The 20323-nt window shown below is 38.5% G+C and overlaps 1 protein-coding gene across 1 annotated transcript in view; it reads left to right on the top strand.

Annotated features, from left to right (window-relative positions):
- Positions 1-20323, top strand: part of TASL (TLR adaptor interacting with endolysosomal SLC15A4) — a 301857-nt gene that overhangs the window by 156151 nt on the left and 125383 nt on the right. The gene's annotated exons all lie outside the window — the stretch shown is intronic.

The following is a 20323-nucleotide window of genomic DNA, read 5'->3' as shown; positions in this document are numbered from 1 at the left end:
TAGACAAAGGGGAGTGAGGTCCTTATGGCTCTCCCAATCCCATTGTCACCCCTCATAAGCTACATTTTTATACAATTGTCTTCGAGATTCATGGGTTCTGGGTTGTAGTTTGATAGTTTCAGGTATCCACCACCAGCTACCCCAATTCTTTAGAACCTAAAAAGGGTTGTCTAAAGTGTGCATAAGAGTGCCTACCAGAGTGACCTCCTGGCTCCTTTTGGAATCTCTCTGCCACTGAAGCTTATTTCATTTCCTTTCCATCCCCCTTTTGGTCAAGAAGATGTTCTCCATCCCACGATGCTGGGTCTAGATTCCTCCCCAGGAGTCATATTCCACGTTGCCAGGGAGATTCACTCCCCTGGGTGTCTGATCCCACGTAGTGGGGAGGGCAGTGATTTCACCTGACAAGTTGGCTTAGCTAGAGAGAGAGGGCCACATCTGAGCAACAAAGAGGCATTTGGGAGGAGGCTCTTAGGCACAATTCTAGGGAGGCCTAGCTTCTCCTTTGCAGCAACAGTCTTCCCAAGGGTAAATCCTGTGGTAGAGGGCTCAACCCATCAAACCACCAGTCCCCTATGTCTGTGGTCATGTTAGCAACCATCGAGGTGGGGTAGGCCCATACCCCTGCATTCTCCACAGGCTCCTCAAGGGGGCTCTACATATTTTTTCCCTTGGTTTTTTTTTTTTTTTTAACTTTTTTTTTTAAATCAACTGTATGAAAAATAAAAAGATAAAAAAAAATAAAAAAAAAAAACCATACAATAAAAGAACATTGCAAAGAGACCATAACAAGGGAGTAAGAAAAAGACAACTAACCTAAGATAACTACTTTACTTCCAACATGTTCGACTCTACCCCAAGAAAGTTACCTAATATAGCAACATTTCTGTGAATTTGTTCCTACTATACGCATCAGAAATTAACAGACCATAGTCATTCCTGGGCATTCCCAGAACGTTAAATTTACCCACGATAGCTTATCTGTTCTTCTTGGATTACTGTTCCCCCTTCCTTAATTGCGCTCTATTGCTAGTTCCCCTACATTCTAAATTATAAACCATTTGTTTTACATTTTTCAAAGTTCACATTACTGGTAGCATATAATATTTCTCTTTTTGTGCCTGGCTTATTTCGCTCAGCATTATGTCTTCAAGGTTCATCCATGTTGTCATATGTTTCATGAGATCGTTCCTTCTTACTGCCGTGTAGTATTCCATCGTGTGTATATACCACATTTTATTTATCCACTCATCTGTTGAAGGACATTTGGGTTGTTTCCATCTCTTGGCAATTGTGAATAATGCTGCTATGAACATTGGCATGCAGATATCTGTTCGTGTCACTGCTTTCCGATCTTCCGGGTATATACCGAGAAGTGCAATCGCTGGATTGAAGGGTAACTCTGTATCTAGTTTTCTAAGGAACTGCCAGACTGACTTCCAGAGTGTCACCAACAATGAATAAGAGTTCCAATTCCTCCACAACCCCTCCAGCATTTGTAGTTTCCTGTTTGTTTAATGGCAGCCATTCTAATTGGTGTGAGATGGTATCTCATTGTGGTCTTAATTTGCATCTCTCTAATAGCTAGTGAAGCTGAACATTTTTTCATGTGTTTCTTGGCCATTTGTATTTCCTCTTCAGAGAACTGTCTTTTCATATCTTTTGCCCATTTTATAATTGGGCTGTCTGTACTATTGTCATTGAATTGTAGGATTTCTTTATATATGCAAGATATCAGTCTTTTGTCAGATACATGGTTTCCAAAAATTTTTTCCCATTGAGTTGGCTGCCTCTTTACCTTTTTGAGAAATTCCTTTGAGGTGCAGAAACTTCTAAGCTTGAGGAGTTCCCATTTATCTATTTTTTCTTTTGTTGCTTGTGCTTTGGGTGTAAAGTCTAGGAAGTGGCTGCTTAATACAAAGTCTTGAAGATGTTTTCCTACGTTATCTTCTAGGAGTTTTATGGTACTTTCTTTTATATTGAGATCTTTGGTCCATTTTTTTTTTTTTTTTATCTTCATTTTAGGTCCATTTTGAGTTAATTTTTGTGTAGGGTGTGAAGTAGGGGTCCTCTTTCATTCTTTTGGATATGGATATCCAACTCTCCTAGCTCCATTTGTTGAAAAGACCATTATGACCCAGTTCAGTGACTTTGGGGGCCTTATGAAAGATCAGTCGGCCATAGATCTGGGGGTCTATCTCTGAATTCTCAATTCGATTCCATTGATCTATATGTCTATCTTTGTGCCAGTACCATGCTGTTTTGACAACTGTGGCTTTATAATAAGCTTCAAAGTCAGGCAGTGTAAGTCCTCCAACTTCATTTTTCTTTTTTAGATTGTCTTTAGCAATTTGAGGCATCTTCCCTTTCCAAATAAATTTGATAACTAGCTTTTCCAAGTCTGCAAAGTACGCTGTTGGAATTTTGATTGGGATTGCATTGAATCTGTAGATGAGTTTGGGTAGAATTGACATCTTAATGACATTTAGCCTTCCTATCCATGAACATGGAATATTTTTCCATCTTTTAAGGTCCCCTTCTATTTCTTTTAGTAGAGTTATGTCGTTTTCTTTGTATAGGTCTTTTACATCTTTGGTTAAGTTGATTCCTAGGTACTTGATTTTTTTAGTTGCTATTGAAAATGGTATCTTTTTCTTGAGTGTCTCTTCAGTTTGTTCATTTCTAGCATATAGAAACATTACTGACTTATGTGCATTAATCTTGTATCCTGCTACTTTGCTAAATTTGTTTATTAGCTCTAGTAGCTGTATCGTCGATTTCTCAGGGTTTTCCGGATATAAGATCATATCCTCTGCAAACTGTGACAGTTTTACTTCTTCCTTTCCAATTTGGATGCCTTTTATTTCTTTGTCTTGCTGGATTGCCCTAGCTAGCACTTCCAGCACAATGTTGAATAACAGTGGTGACAGTGGGCATCCTTGTCTTGTTCCTGATCTTAGAGGGAAGGCTTTTAGTCTCTCACTATTAAGTACTATGCTGGCTGTGGGTTTTTCATATATGCTCCTTATCATATTGAGGAAGTTTCCTTCAATTCCTACCTTTTGAAGTGCTTTTATCAAAAACGGATGTTGGATCTCAGAGTAATTTGGACAGATAATAAAAAATATATTTACAGCCTCCCCCTCCCCAGCCCCAAGGATCTGGGGGAAGGTGCGGATGTGTTGGACATCCTCACCTGGACTGATGTTGATGTTGTCACAAACATTGGGACTGGCGGTTTGATGTGCTGAGCCCTCGAGCATGGGACTTGCCCTTATGAAGCTCATTACCACAAAGGAGAGTCTAAACTTGCATGTAATGGTGCCTAAGAGTCTCCCCCTGAGTACCTCTTTGTTGCTCAGATGTGGCCCTCTCTCTCTCTAACTGAGCCATCTTGACAGGTGAACTCGCTGCCCTTCCCCCTACGTGGGACCTGACTCCCAGGGGTGTAAATCTCCCTGGCAATGCAGAAGATGACTCCTGGGGATGAATGTGGACCCGGCATTGTGGGACTGAGAGTATCTTCTTGACCAAAAGGGGGATGCAAAATGAGACGAAATAGTTTCAGTGGCTGAGAGATTTCAAATGGAGTCGAGAGGTCACTCTGGTGGACATTCTTATGCACTATATAGATAACACCTCTTAGGTTTTAATGTATTGGAATAGCTAGAAGTAAATATCTGAAACTACCAAACTCCAACCCAGCAGTCTGGACTCCTGAAGACAATTATATAATATTGTAGATTACAAGGGGTGACAGTGTGATTGTGAAGACCTTGTGGATCACACCCCCTTTATCTCGTGTATGGATGAGTAGAAAAATGGGGATAAAAACTAAAGGACAAATGGGGTGGGATGGGGGGATGATTTGGGTGTTTTTTTTCACTTTTATTTTTTATTCTTGTTCTCGTTCTTTCTGATGTAAGGAAAATGTTCAGAGATAGATTGTGGTGATGAACGCATAACTATGTTATCATACTGTGGACAGTGGATTGTATACCATGGATGATTGTATGGTGTGTGAATGTATTTCAATAAAACTGAATTTAATAAAAAAAAAATAGAAAAGGAAAAAAAAAAACGGAGGTTGGATTTTATCAAATGTTTTTTCAGCATCTATTGAGATGATCATTTGATTTTTCCCTTTCGAATTGTTAATGTGTTGTAATACATTGATTGATTTTCTTATGTTGAACCATCCTTGCATGCCTGGAATGAACCCCACTTGGTCATGGTGTATGATTTTTTTAATGTGTCTTTGGATTCGATTTGCAAGTATTTTGTTGAGGACTTTTGCATCTATATTCATTAGGGAGATTGGCCAGTCATTTTCCTTTTTTGTAGCATCTTTGCCTGGTTTTGGTATTAGATTGATGTTAGCTTCATAAAATGAGTTAGGTAGTGTTCCATTTTCTTCAATGTTTTGAAAGAGTTTGAGTAAGATTGGTGTCAGTTCTTTTTGGAAATTTTGGTAGAATTCCCCTGTGAAGCCATCTGGCCCTGGGCATTTATTTGTGGGAAGATTTTTGATGACTGATTGGATCTCTTTGCTTGTGATGGGTCGGTTGAGGTCTTCTATTTCTTCTCTGTTCAGTCTAGGTTGTTCATATGTTTCCAGGAAATTGTCCATTTCCTCTACATTATCCAGTTTGTTGCCATGCAGTTGTTCATAGTATCCTCTTATAATTTTTTTTTATTTCTTCGGGATCTGCAGTTATGTCACCTTTTTCATTCATTATTTTGTTTATATGGGTCTTCTCTCTTTTTGATTTTGTCAGTCTAGCTAGGGGTTTGTCAATCTTGTTGATCTTCTCAAAGAACCAACTTTTGGTGATGTTTATCCTCTCTATTGTTTTTTTGTTCTCTATGTCATTTATTTCTGCTTTAATCCTTGTTATTTCTTTTCTTCTACTTGGTTTAGGATTGGTTTGCTGTTTGTTTTCTTGCTTCTTCAGTTGATCCATTAGTTCTTTGATTTTCGCTCTTTCTTTCTTTTTAATATATGCATTTAGTGCTATAAATTTCCCCCTCAGTACTGCTTTTGCTGCATCCCATAGGTTTTGGTATGTTGTGTTCTCATTTTCATTCATCTCTATATATTTAGCAATTTCTTTTGCTATTTCTTCTTTCACCCACTGATTGTTTAGGAGCGTGTTGTTTAACCTCCAGGTATTTGTGAATTTTCTAAGTCTCTGATGGTTATTGACTTGTAATTGTTTTCCATTGTGGTCAGAGATTGTGCTTTGAATAATTTCAATCTTTTTAAATTTATTGAGCCTTGTTTTATGTCCCAGCATATGATCTATTCTGGAGAAAGTTCCATGAGCACTAGAGAAGTATGTGTATCCTGGTGATTTGGGATGTAATGTTCTATATATGTCTGTTAAATCCAATTCATTTATCAGATTGTTTAGGTTTTCAATTTCCTTATTGGTCTTCTGTCTGGTTGATCTATCTATAGGAGACAGTGATGTGTTGAAGTCTCCCACAATTATTGTGGAAACATCAATTGCTTCCTTTAGTTTTGCCAGTGTTTCTCTCATGTATTTTGTGGCACCTTGATTGGGAGCATAAACATTTATGATTGTTATTTCTTCTTGTTGAATTGCCCGTTTTATTAGTATGTAGTGGCCTTCTTTGTCTCTCAAAACATCCCTGCATTTAAAGTCTATTTTATCTGAGATTAATATTGCTACACCTGCTTTCTTTTGGCTGTAGCTTGCATGAAATATTTTTCCATCCTTTCACTTTCAATTTCTTTGTGTCCCTGTGTCTAAGATGAGTCTCTTGTATGTAACATATTGACGGTTCATTTTTTTTAATCCATTCTGCGAATCTATATCTTTTAATTGGGGAGTTTAATCCATTTACATTCAACGTTATAACCATGAAGGCATTTCTTGAATCAGCCTTCTTATCCTTTGGCTTATGTTTGTCATATATATTTTTCCCTCTCTCTATTAATATCCTTTAATGTACCCATACTGAATCTCTTTAGTACTGAACCTTTCTCCAAGTCTCTCTCTCCTTTCTTTGTTTCTCTGTCTGTAGGGCTCCCTTTAGTATATCCAGTAGGGCAGGTCTCTTGTTAGCAAATTCTCTCAGCATTTGTTTGTCTGTGAAAAATTTAAGCTCTCCCTCAAATTTGAAGGAGAGCTTTGCTGGATAAAGTATTCTTGGTTGGAAATTTTTCTCACTCAGAATTTTAAATATATCATGCCACTGCCTTCTTGCCTCCATGGTGGCTGCTGAGTAGTCACTACTTAGTCTTATGCTGTTTCCTTTGTATGTGGTGAATTGCTTTTCTCTTGCTGCTTTCAGAACTTGCTCCTTCTCTTCTGTGTTTGACAGTGTGATCAAAATATGTCTCGGAGTGGGTTTATTTGGATTTACTCTATTTGGAGTTCGCTGGGCATTTATGATTTGTGTATTTATGGTGTTTAGAAGATTTGGGAAGTTTTCCCCAACAATTTCTTTGAATACTCTTCCTAGACCTTTACCCTTTTCTTCCCCTTCTGGAACACCAATGAGTCTTATATTTGGACGTTTTATATCATCTATCAAATCCCTGAGGTCCATTTCGATTTTTTTGACTTTTTTCCCCATTCTTTCTTTTGTGCTTTCGTTCTCCATTCTGTCATCTTCCAGGTCACGGATTCGTTGTTCAACTTTCTCTAGTCTTGTACTATGAGTATCCAGAATCTTTTTAATTTGGTCAACAGTTTCTTTAATTTCCATAAGATCATCTATTTTTTTATTTAGTCTTGCAATGTCTTCTTTATTCTCTTCTAGGGTCTTCTTGATATCCTTTGTATCCCGTACTATGGTCTCATTGTTCATCTTTAGTTCTTTGATTAGTTGCTCTAGGTACTGTGTCTTTTCTGATCTTTTGGTTTAGGTGCTTGGGCTTGGGTTATCCATATCGTCTGTTTTTTACATATGCTTTAGAATTTTCGGTTGTTTTTGGCCTCTTGGCATTTGCTTAACTTGATAGCGTTCTTTTAGGATTTGTAGACCAACTGAAATCCTTATCTCTAATTTATCAGATCTGCAGCTTCTTGGAGTACAGTTTCTCTAAGTAACCAGCAGGTGGCGTCCACGTGCCACCTGTTCTCCACAAGCCAGTTCTCCCCTGCTTTGCCTTTGTGGTGAGTGGGGGAGTGAGTCTTGTGGGGTCCAATTGATGTACCAAGCTTGCGTGTGTAGTTGGTGTTGCCCACCCTGTATATGGGGCATGTGTCTGGGTGGTCAGGGAGGGGGGTGGCTCTAACAATCAAATCTCCCTGGTGTTCTGGAGTTTTAAAGCTGCTGCAATAGTCTAATCCTTCAGTTCAGTCCTGCCACAGTTTGTCTCTGCCACTGACCCACAAGTCCTTGGTATTGGCGTGTGGCCCCTGAGACTTGCAATTGGGTCCCTCTTCCAGGCCATGCACCCCCTGGTCCTCTGTTGAGGGATGACTGTGCTATGTCACAGGTGAGTGCCATCCCCCCAGGGCGGTTCTGGGCTGCTGGGCTGTGTAGGGAGGCTCCAAGTGTGCTGAAATGATGGCTGAATGGGGCTTTGTTAATTCACACTGCTCCACCTTCCCAACTCTGGGACAACCAGCTGATGGTGCAGCGAAGTCTAATGTCCACTCCCAGTTTTGTGGTGTGTGCGTGTTATTTGAAGCAGTTCCGTCACACTCGGTTGTCTGGGGTAGCTCTGGGCTATGGGGCTGGCGACGGGCAGGAGTGTTTCCTGTCCACCAGGATGATGGCTGTGAGTGGACACCCCCCTTTTCTTGGGAAGTTGTGGTGTTTAGTGAATTTTCTCAGCCACTGGATTATTGCCTTTTGTCTCAGAGCTCTCTTAGTTCTGCTCTTGTCTTGACCTGCCCAAATTGCAAGTCTTTGAGGCTTTCTGTATTGGCCTTCTTAGAGTAATTGTTTTAGAAACAGAAACAAGAAAAGGCCCTCCTCGCAGATCTAATGGGTTATTGAAATTTCAAGAGACAAAGCAATTAGGGCCATTAAGGAAAGATCTAGGGGGAAGAGAGATCAGTTTTTCTTCGGGATTTGCATATGAGCCTCAGGGCCTGAGCTCTGCCCTTCCCCTTTCTATGTTCACCAGACCTCCAAAAAGCCTCCGCTTTTATTTTGGAGTTTTTCGTGCTGTTTTTTGCTATGCCTATCTCTTCTCTGCTGTGCTGGCTGCTCTCAGATTCTCTGGTGTCTGGTCTCAGTCTATCTATGATTGGAGTTTGGAGCAGTAGAATGAGTTTCCGATAAGAGCTGCCACTGCAGTTCTCCCTTCTCCTTCCCAGTGCTGATGGCCCCTCCTCCCATGGGACTGAGCCTGGCAGGGAGGGGCACGGGTCCCCTGGCCGCAAAAACTTACAGATTTCGCTGATCTCAGCAGTTCAATGTGTTCATGAGTGTTGCATGAAGTATGCCCAAAGTCATATTGCTCTGCGGTGTCCAGTTCACGCAGTTCCTGGCTTTCTACCTACTTTCCTGGAGGAGTAACTAAAACATACAGCTCACCAATCCGCCATCTTGCCCCGCCTCTTCCGCGATCTATGTGAATTTTTAACTTTAGGAGATAAAACCCAACCTTGACAGCAATATATAAGACATCTTGTCAATCGACATCCTTGTCAAATCTTGACATTGTCTGACTTTAAATTTTTTTGCCAGTGTAGCATACGTAATATGGCATTTCATTTGGATTTTGATTTATACTTGCCTGATCACTAATTAAGCTGAAAATCTTTATGTTGAAGGGCTATAGGTGTTACCTCTTCTGTAAAATGCTTGTACATGCCTTTAATGCCTTTTTCAATTGGGTTATTTTCCTTTTTGTATTTATTTTTCAGCATTTCAATATTTGCTTAGTACAATTTTTTGCTGTTTGTGCACATTGCAGATATCTTCTAGTTTGTGACTTGGCTTTTTACTTTCTTTAAGATGAACAAACATTTTAAATTTTAATATAGTCAAATTCATTAATCATTGGAGTTAGCACTTTTTTTGTCTTTTAAGGATTCTTTCCCTATTCTAAGATTTAAAATAGTATACACCTTTTTTTAAAAGCAAGTTTTAATGTTTTCTTTTTTATATAAGCACTTAATTTAGCTGCAGCTCAGTTTTGTATATGGTGGATAGTAAGAAATCCAATGTCATCTTTTTCAAATTGAATAACCATTTTTTTCAGTCCCAGATATTTAACAGTTCCTCTTTTTCCCATCAATCTAGCATTTGATCTCAGCCATTTTCCAAAGTTTAATAATTTGAGGGTATACTTCTAGTCTCCATTTATTCTACAGTGCCACATTATCTTATTTACTAGACTTCATACTAAGTCCCAGTATCTGGTAGGGTAAGTTCTTTTCTTTTTATTTTTCTATGGAAGTTTCCTGGATATTCTTGGTCTTTTATTCTTCCATATAAATGTTAGAATTAATTTGTTAAGCTACATGGAAAAAAACACTTTTTGGATTTTGATTGAAATTGTGTTGGCATTGTATATTGGGGATTGGCAAATTGTTAAGGGTCAGACGGTAAATGTTTTTGGCTTTGTAGGTCACATTCAGTCTGTTGCTTCCTCCATCTCCTCCTTCTCTTCCTCCATTTCTTCCTCCCTTTTTTCCTCTTCTTCCTCCAACTCTTTAAAAATGTAAAAAATATTCTTAGCTCCGGAGCCATAGGGAAACAGGACACGGACCAGATTTGGCCTGGAGCTAAGAGTTGTAATAGTCAGCTACAGTTTGCTGACTCTGGCTACAGATACATTTTAGGAGAATTGACAACATTATACTATTAAGTCTTCCTATCCATAAATAGAGTTCAACTCTTTATTAGTTTAGAAATTGTTTAATGTCTTTAAAAATTTATAATTTCTGCCGCAGACGTGGTGTCCATGTTTCATTAGATATATTCCTACATAGTTGGTATTCTCCTGTACAATTTATAGTGATATCTTCTTTAATTTAGATCCTCTCATCATTTGCGGCTGATGTACAGAAATGTGATTGAGGTTTTTTTTGATGCAATTTCCTTGAGGTATATCCATACACCATACAATCCATCCAAAGTATACAGTTTGGTTCACAGTATCATCACATATTTGTGCATACACCACCACGATCAATTTTAGAACATTTTCATTACTCCAGAAACTAAATAAAAATAAAAAAGAAAAACCCATATCCTCCCATACTCCTTATCTCCTCCTATTGTTGACCCACAGTGTGGCGTGGTATGTTTGTTATTGATGAAAGAGTATTAAAATATTACTGTTAGCTATAGTCCATAGTTTGCAATAGGTATATTTTCCCCATATATCCCACTATTGTTAACTTCTTGTAATAGTGTCCTACGTTTGTTCTAGTTCATGAAAGAACTTCTTTATATTTGTACAGTTAATCACAGACATTGTCCATCACAAGATTCATTTCCATGTTTTAACCTCCAACTTTCCTTCTGGTGTCATACATGACTCTAAACTTCCCTTTCCTACCACATTTACTCACCATTCAGTACTGTGAATTATTCTCACAATAACATGCTACCATGTGATTGACTTTTGTATATTAAGCCTATATCAGCTAACCTTCTAAACTCTCCTATTACTTCTAATAATTTTTGTTAGATTCTTTTGGGGTTTCTATGTAAATAATCACATAACCTACCAAGTTTTCTGGTGGTCTGCTTTCCAATTCTTATGCCCCTAATTTCTTTTCTTATTTTTCTGGCTAAGGCCTCCTTTGAATATAAGTGGTGACAGTGGGCATGTTTGTCATATTCTTGCTTTTAATGAAAATATTTATATATTTTTCCATTTTGTGATAATATATGTTATAGTTATATTATACTCATTATCAAGTGAAGCAAATTCTATCCCAAAGCTATTAGGGATTTTTATCAAGAAATTATGTTAAATTTTATTACTTGCTTTTACTGCTTTGAAATGACAATCAGATTTTTCAAGTTTACTGTGTTAATGTAGAGAATTAAATTTTTTTTGTTGTTGGACTTGATTTTCCAATAAATATTTAGAATTTCTATGTCTATATTAATGAGGAAAAACAGGTTTATTATGCTCCTTTTTTCTGTTTTTGTGTAGTTTTGATATCAGGTATATGCTAGACTAGTAGAGTTAGTTGAGGAGGAATCTGTTTCTTTGCATTCATGCAGCTTCGGTATATTGTCTATTGTCCTTTCCTTTCAACCTGCAGAACTCTCTTTAACATCTCTTGTAAAGCAAGTCTAGTGGTGATGAATTCCCTTAGCTTTTGTTTATCTGGGAATGTTTTAACCTCTCCCTCATTTTTTTTTGTCTCTCTTTTGTTTATTTTTTTCTTTTTTAATGCAATTTTATTGAGATATATTCACACACCATGTCTCCCTCAGTTTTGGAAGACAATTTTGCTGGCTATAGAATTCTTGGTTGGCAGTTTTTTACTTTTAGCACCTTTGTATGTCATCCCATTGCCCTCTTGCCTCCATGGTTTCTGATGAAAAATTAGCACTTAATTTTATCGAGGCTCCTTTATATGTGACATATTGCTTCTCTCTTGCAGCTTTTAGAATTCTCACTTTATCTTTGGCATGCGGCAGTTGGACTGTAATGTACAATGGCATGGGGCTATTTAGGTTTATCCTGTTTGGAATTTCTCGCATATCTCTGATGTGTGTATTCATGTCTTTCATTAAATTGGGGACATTTTCAGCCCTTATTTATTTGAATATTCTCTATGTCCCTTTTTCTCTTTCTTCTCCTTCTGGGACTCCCACCATGCATATTGGTAAGCTTGATGGTGTCTTGCAGGTTCCTCAGGCTTTGTTCACTTTTCTTAATTCTTTCTTCTTTCTGCTCCTTGGACTGAATGATTTCAATGGCATTATCTTCAAGTGCTGTGATTCTTCTGCTAGCTCCAATCTGCTGTTGAACCCCTCTAGAGAATTTTTAATTACTATTACCGTGGTCTTCAACTCTGTTTGGTTCCTTTTCATAACTTTCAGCTCTCTCTCTCTTTGTGTTCATCTATCATTTTCCTGATTTCCTTCAGTTTCTTGTTCATGTTATCCTTTAGCTCTTGGAGCATAATTTGAACCCTTTTTAAGAAGTTCTAGTTTGCTAATACTGCCAGAATGCAAAACACCAGAAATGGATTGGCTTCTATAAAAGGGGGTTTATTTGGTTACACAGTTACAGTCTTAAGGCCATAAAGTGTCCAAGGTACACACATCAGCAATCGGGTACCTTCACTGGAGGATGGCCAATGGTGTCCGGAAAACCTCTGTTAGCAGGGAAGGCATGTGGCTGGCGTCTGCTCCAAGTTCTGGTTTCTAAATGGCTTTCTCCCAGGACGTTCCTCTCTAGGCTGCAGTTCCTCAAAAATGTCACTCTTAGTTGCTCTTGGGGAGTTTTTCCTCTCACAGCTTCTCTGGAGCAAAAGTCTGCTTTCAACGGCTGTCTTCAAACTGTCCCATCATCTGCAGCTCCTCTCTCAGTTCCTGTGCATTCTTCAAAGTGTCCCTCTTGGCTTAGCTCCTCTTCAAAATGTCACTCACAGCTGCAGCTGCACTGAGTTCTCTCTGCCCATCAGCTCATTTACATGGCTCCACTGATCAAGGCTCACCCTGAATGGGTGGGGCCATGCCTCCATGGAAATATCTCATCAGAGTTATCACCTACAGTTGGGTGGGGCGCATTTCCATGCAAATCTAATCAGCACCAAAACATCTGCCCCACAAGACTGCATCAAAGAATATGGCTTTTTCTGGGGGACATAATACATTCAAACCGGCACAGAAGTCTTTGTCAGTTATATCCCAGATCTGGTCCTCTGTATGGATGGTTTTTAGTGCTTTAATTTCCTCTTTGCCTGGCCATCCCTTCCTGTTTCTTTGTATGTTTTGTAATCCTTTGTTGAAACCTGGATATTTTGATAATTTAATGGGTTATCACTGGAATTTAGACTCTGAAGCATCTGTTCCTTAAGCTTGTATCCAGCTAGTGTTATGACAGAGCTAACAAATGCCAGGAGCTAACAAAAAAAAAAAAGAAAAGGAAGGACAAAAGTAAAACATCTTTCCCAGTCTTTGATGATTGACCTGTGGGAGCACTCTCTTTCAGGGCTTAGCCATAAAGTGAGTTTAGAGAATAGCTCCAGGCCCAGACATAGGGGCTTCCTGGATCCTTTTCTGGGCATGCATTTTGTCTTGGGTGTGTGTGTGTTTCCCTAGGAATTCCCCCATTTACACAGTTCCAAACGTCCCCTCTTCCCTAGGAAATAGTTTCCTCATGGTCCCGGGCACGGCACTGTATGCATCACAGCCAGCAATCGCTTGGCCCGTGCAGCACGACCTGACTGTTCCCACAGCATTTGGTAGGAAAGCTCTGTGAGCTGCCTTCTACACGCAGGGAAAGTTCTGGGATGGTGAGTCTCTCAGGCCACCACCAGACAGATTGGGCCAGATATGCTCCCAGTGTATACATGAGAGTTTCTCTGCTCCCTCTGGAATTGGGCTCAGGAATCCACACTATGAGTGCAGGCTGGCTCCACGCCAAGCATGTGAGGGTTGGGGGAGGGGCCAGCTAGTGCACCATGTGATCCTATAAATTTTATGTAGCCTTTTTCTTGCTTCAGCACTTGCCCTGTCACTGCAGTCCTTTCACTGTTTGCTATTGTTTTGAGAAAGATGTTTCTGCCAGTTCTTGTAGGTTGTTCAAAGATTCTGTGGGGAGACAGAGCTCTAAAGGGTCTTACTCTACCATCTTGATCTGGCAGGGCATAGGAAGATTTTAATTACTACTTCAATTTCTTTAGTATTTAAGGGACCAATTGAGCTTATATTTTTTCTTAAGTCAATTCTGGTAGGTTATATTTTTCTAAGAATTTGTCCATTTTACCTAAATATTTAAAGTTTATTTGTTTTCAATATCTTTATAATCTCTGCTTTATCTGAGTTTGGTGCTCCCTTTTTATTTTTATTTTGGTGTCTCCTCTTTTCTCTATTTCTTGATGAATCTTGCTGGAAGTATGTCTATTTTGTAAGTTTTTATTTTCCTAAAGGACCAATTTTTGTCTTTGTTGCTGTTTTTCTGTGTCTTTATTTTCTATTTCATTGATTTACAGTTAGTTTAATTTTTCTTCTGCTCTCTTTGAGTTTAATCTAATGTTCTTTCACAAATGTCTAATCAATTTGCAGCTTTTCTTTTCTAATACAAGTATTTAAAGCTATGAAATCTTCAAAGCAGTGCTTTTCCTATATCCTTTCAGTTTTGATATGCAATATTTTCATTGTCATTCAGTTTTAGATATATTACAATTTTCATTATGTGCTATTTAGCAGTGTGTTTTTAAAATTTTGAAAATGTGGATCTCAACAGCCATGAAGGGTCTGATATTTTACCTTCCTTACAAGCTAACAATATAACCTACCACAGTTTCATGGATGCTGACAGAAGCTTTGAGACTCCTAGGTCAGAGAAAAAGGACTTTATTATACCCAGCATTAGCAGTAGTCAGACTGTCCACATTTTCATGTGTCAGTTCCCCAAGCCCTGGTTCCCTCAGGGTGATGCAAAGACAGCTAGGTGACACCTGCATTTGCAGTCAGTTGCATTACAGGAGAGGAACCTTGAGTTTAGGGAACCCAAATCTTCTATACTGGACAGTAAGCATGCCTGCCCTTTTCTCCAGAGGAAGAGAGTATCTCTATCTTCCAAGCCTGTTTGCTACCCAAATATCCTTAGCAAGATAGTCTGAAAGAAAGCCAATCAGTGCCTCTGCTTGCCAGACTTGCAGAAACATGAGACCCATGGAGAATTGTCTCCCAACAATAAATATATTTGTTAATGTACTTTTGCTGTCTTTCTAATTTAATTGGGTTGTAGTCAGGGAATATAGTCTGCATGATACTTATGCTTTGAAATTTGTTAAGTTCGCTTTATGACCCAGTACACAATCTCGTTTTTTAACTGTCTCATTTACAAAATACATTTTTAAGAAAATGTGTATTCTCAAATTTTTAGATAAAAAGTTTTATATGGGCCTATTAGTTCAAGATTCTTAATTGTGTTCAGATGTTCTATAGTCTTGCTGGATTTTGTCTTTTGAATCTATCAATATTGAAAGAGGTATACTGAAATCACCCATTATGATGGTATCAGTTTTTCCTTTTCATTCTTATAGTTCTGTTAATTTTAACTCTACATATTTTGAGGCCATTTATTAGGTTTATCCATAGAGTTTCTATATTTTTTTGGCAAAATAAATCTTTTTTCATTGTGCACTGACCCTCTCTAACCCTAATAATGTTTTGTTTTCAAAAATCTTTTTTTGTCTGATACTAATTACTCTTGATTGGTATTTGCCTGATATGAATTCTTCTATCCTTTTACTTTCAGCCTTTCCAAGTCCTTGTTGCTTTAGGTGTATTTCTCATAAAGAAGAGATTTTGTATTATGTTTATTATTTTTTCAATGAATGTTTCCTGTATTGTAATATTTCTGCTGAAGATGGATTCTTTTCAAATAATTTTTGTTTTGAAATTGTCCTGCTCTTCAGATGCCTTGACTCATTTGTTGACTCATATTTCTTATCCAGCAATGACTAGGGGGAGAGGGCTGGATGCCAGATCTCATTTTGTGTTAGCTCAGAGGAGTTCAAAGAGCCTGCATGGGAGGAATAAGTCCTAGGGCAGAGCTATTTTTTCATGTCAAAACCTTCCCTCCAATAACCCCACCACCAGAATATTTGGAGAAGGCACCAGCCCTGAAAGTTGGGGGGGAATGGGGGATTGACTGCTGGAGATTCATCAGTCTCTACCCACTTTCCTCAGATTCTCAGCATTGTTTCTGTACTTCCCTGATTTTACTCCTGAAAATGCCCATAACAGATGCCTGAACCTCTGAAGGGTATCTCCTAGTTTTCTCCACACTTGATATAATCTCTCAGAGACTGATCTTGGCTGAGGGAGCCTGGTGTCCTAATTCAGCATCTTGGATGACACCAAAACTGGAACCCTAGGAGCTATTTTGTAGGAATAAGTTTTATAATCACTGTATTTATTAATTTTCTATCTGCTGTCGAAGGTGTTTGAAATGTTCAAACTGCTGATAAGGTGTTTGAAGTGTTCAAAAAGAAGCAGCTACATTAAATTTGTTATAGCAGTTTAAATTGTTCAAGGAAAATTAATTGTCTGCATTTAATCTGTGTTTAACAAAAATTGACTTTCACAGTTTTCTTTATTAGACATATACATTTAATAGAATGATCATTAAAGTAAATTCAAGGTGGTTGTGATTTTCTGTTTTACACACAAAAGTCCTTCGGATATTAACGATTCTTTAACCTAATGGAAATACATTTAGTTCAATAAATATTGTAAAATGTTCAAATATCACAGTAACCAAAAAATGCAACTGATGCAACAATAAGAGACTATCATTCATTAATCAATTTAGCAAGAAATATTATCAGGATTCTTATTTTGGGGAAGTGTGCAATGGATGAATGCTATAAAGGAATCCTATATTGTGGAAGGTAAATATTTTGGTGCAAGATTCTATGAAATGATGGGAAATAAGTACCAGAATGAAAAATTTTCATAAAATAATTTCGTTTCTGGGAATGTATCCTAAAGAAAGAGTTATAAATATGTATAACAGAGATGCTACTTTAAAGTATATTAATGTGTTTTTCCTTTTTGTATTTATATGTATGTGACTTTTTGCTTAATTCATCTGTTGCATCTATATGTGTGGGGATGGGGATGGGGAGATAGACTTTATGGAAGGAATACAAAGATAAAGAAAAAGTCAATCTTCAATTTTTGACTACTAAGATAGGATTTTTGAATTGAAGAAAATTTTCATTTGGTTTAATGGATGCATCAAGCCAACCAAGGCAAAAGTCACCTAATATGAATACAAAAAGGAAAACCACATTGATATATTTTTTGAGATAAAAAGATTTTAAAAATTATTTTAATTCCCTGTAACATGTTGTTTATATCAGGGTTCAATTGTATACAAGGGACTACACTTTAACTATTTTAAGCAGGAAGGGATTCATTATAGAATTGTGGGGAGGGCAGAAGAAAAAGACTCTAGTTTGTGCTTTCAGGAACAAATCCCACAGACTCACCACAGAACCTGGCCATCAAGACTGTTGCTGCCTGTTATATGATCAGGAGGTTCCTGACTTCAGAACTATGCTGTTATTGCCACAAGCAGGAAGCCACCATGATCTGGAAACTGCTGCTGTGATCTCCGGAGCCGTGTCACTCCTGCTATGACCCACACGAGCAAAATGAATGCCTCATATCCTGTTTCTCAACATTATGACTGGATCCTGAGACCTCTGTTAATGCTGCCACAGCAAACCAAGTGCCTCCAAAACCATGTTTGCCACCAAAGAAAAACAGTACCAGAAAAGCAGAAGCTCATCCTCTGCCTTTCTAAATCTTGCATGAGTATATCTGGCCAAATTTAAATCACTTCCGGATCCCTAATTGCAAGGGAGCCTGGGAAATGTAGTTTTTGCTTTCCAGCTACTACAGAACAGGAGGGCACACTATAAAGAGGGTGGAATGGATGTTGAGTGCCAAGCCACTATACCATTGCATTTTTAAAAGCCAGGCCCAGTGGACTGCATGATATTGTTTTTTTCTATAGTAATGAGAAGATACCTCATAGTGTGCATCACTGTGCTTCATCCAGATCTCGTGACCCTTTTTATTGTTATTATTGTTTCTGTACTTCCTACCCCCCAGCTTTAGTGTGCTTTTGCTTCTGATCTCCCTCCCACCCACCAGTTGTAGGACTGTCACTGGACTCCTGAAGTCAGCTTTGCCCACAGTTGCAGAGAGCTGGAACTGCTTAGGAGTTTATATGCCACTGGGGCGGCCCTTAGCCAATCACAGCTAAAGAATCCACTAATAGGAAAGCCTAGTTCCCTTGTCTCTAATTGGGACAAACTCTGAGGCACTATACTTCAGAATTCTTCTGCCTGATCAAGCTGAGGCTGTCCTCCTAAGGGCCTTGTCTGCAATTGCAACCTTGATTTGCTTCTCCCACTTCCTTATCCTGCTGTTCTGTTCCCATTCCTTTACCAGTTTATCCCAAGAGCACGTCCTTTACAAATCATCTGCATATGGATCTTTGTCTCAGACTACGCTTCTTATGGAGCCATCTACCATTAAGGCTCAGTGCTCCTGAGAGAAAAGTAGTTATGCCATAGATGAAGCACATGCAAGAGAGAAAGTAGAAGGCCATTTGCTTCAAGCTCATGGGATTGTGGGAAGGATAGGAGAAATGGACATGGGGGAGCAGGTGGTCAGTCATGCATCCTGATCTCCCCTCTCTAGTCTTGGAGTTTGTAACAGGAAACTAAAGTAGATACTGCAGTTTAGGTAACATAGCTCCTAATTGCAACCATTTCTAGCTTACTCTCCTGTACAATAGAAGCAGGAAGTTTAAATACAATTACATTTATCATTTTTTCTTGCCTGTAGAGTTCTGTATGTAACCTAGTTTCTTAGCATTAGTATTCAGCTTGGAAGTAGCAACATAAGTTAGTGGTTGCACATGGGAAGACTGGATCATCTGGAAAATGCGGGGACCAAAACAGTTGATCTTCAGCTGTAGTGGAGTTTCAGGCATCCAGTCTCTAGAGTCAAAGAACTGAGCGGTTGGTCTGTTGTGGAATTGTGTGTTTTCCTAGGCTGTATAATCTCTGGATTCCTTAATCCTGGGTGTACAACCTCTTTTTCCATCCTTTGGTCCTTTCAGAGTGTCTGTAAGCTACTTAATATATTTTATTACATGTTTTAAGCTTAAATTCTTCAGTGGATCACGTTGCCTACAGCTAAGAATCCTGGCTTTATTACATGTTTTAAGCTTAAATTCTTCAGTGGATCATGTTGCCTACAACTAAGAATCCTGGCAGACACAGGAGGTATAGAAGAGAGGTTGGAGATAAAGCTGAGATGGAGTCATTTTCCAACTTGCTCTGGAAACAAGGGACGATGGAGTGGTTAGACAGAGAGAGGCAGAGCTACTACTCCAAAGCTGCTTTGAGTTCTTATGTGGCACCAGGACATTTCTGCATGTCCCCAAATGGAACACAGAGCTTGCCTAAAGTCTGATTGGGGAGTATACCAGAGTGAGTTCTTATAGCACTGGGGTCTGTAATTGAAAGGCAATCACAGCATGTTGTTGATTGTGAAAATGGCCATAAAATATTTTTCCCTTTATCCATGCCCTTCCACACTTGCTTTAACCAATGGGTTATTTAAAAACTCTATGTAAATGGTTGCTTGAAAAGCAGTTGTACAGTGGAGTTTGCCCTTTTTTTCTGCTTTTGGAACCCAGCTACCAGGTTTTGAAGAAGTCTGAGCTAGCCTTCTGGATAACAAGGGATATGTGAATAGGGCCATGTAAGGCCATCCAGCCCCTGGATGACCTCAATCCTGTGAACCCAACACAGACAAGGAACTGCCCAGCAGAATCATGAGCTAAATAAACGGTTGTTTTAAAGCACTACATTTTCGGATGGTTTGTTATGGCTGCTAAAGCTAACTGACACATAGTGAGACCTTGGAGGTTTTCTGGCACCACCGAGAACTAAGATGGAGCCATATAATCATGAAGAAAAGGCCATAAACTGCATCAGCAGTAGTTGCCAGCAGAACATCCAGGATGTGACCTGACCAAAACCATCATATGGATACTAGTCACTGCTTGCCAAAAGACTAATATAAGACCAAGAGTCCTTCTTCCCCTAGTGCTATGAGGTAGAGTAAGCTTTATAGACCTATAGACTTCTTAGAAACAATATGTAGATAGGAAGAGAATCTGAAAACTGGTCTCATTCAAAGAAAACTCAGTTTAAATTATTAGGCTGAACAGACTTACCAGGTTGAACCAAAATTTCATTTTCATTCTTCCTTGTAAGGTAAGGAAGAATATACCAGTTATACAAAATGAAGGAGTTAGTGTAAAGTGACCCAGCATAAGCAAAATTATTTTGCCTATTTTACATGTTATTCTTTTCACTTTTATTTATGATCAAGATAATTAATGTATTAATCAAGTATTCTTTAACAGAAGAATGTTTCAGTAATCTGTTATAACATTAGATGAACTATTTTGCAAAACTGTGTAAAGTGCCATTTGTGAAGACTATGTAATAGTGCAGAAAAATACTTATGCTGTAATATTAAGTGGAAAAAATCATGACACAATGTTGTTTATACAGCATGACTTGCAGTCATATTTTGAAAAAAATAATTAATCTTTGCATAGAAAATAGGCTGGAAGAAAGGGCAC

This window comes from Choloepus didactylus, chromosome X (assembly GCF_015220235.1).
Source record: "Choloepus didactylus isolate mChoDid1 chromosome X, mChoDid1.pri, whole genome shotgun sequence".
In the NCBI taxonomy this organism is placed as follows: Eukaryota; Metazoa; Chordata; class Mammalia; order Pilosa; family Megalonychidae; genus Choloepus; species Choloepus didactylus.
The sequence above is the reverse complement of the archived record's forward strand: the minus strand, read 5'-3'. Positions and strand labels throughout refer to the sequence as shown.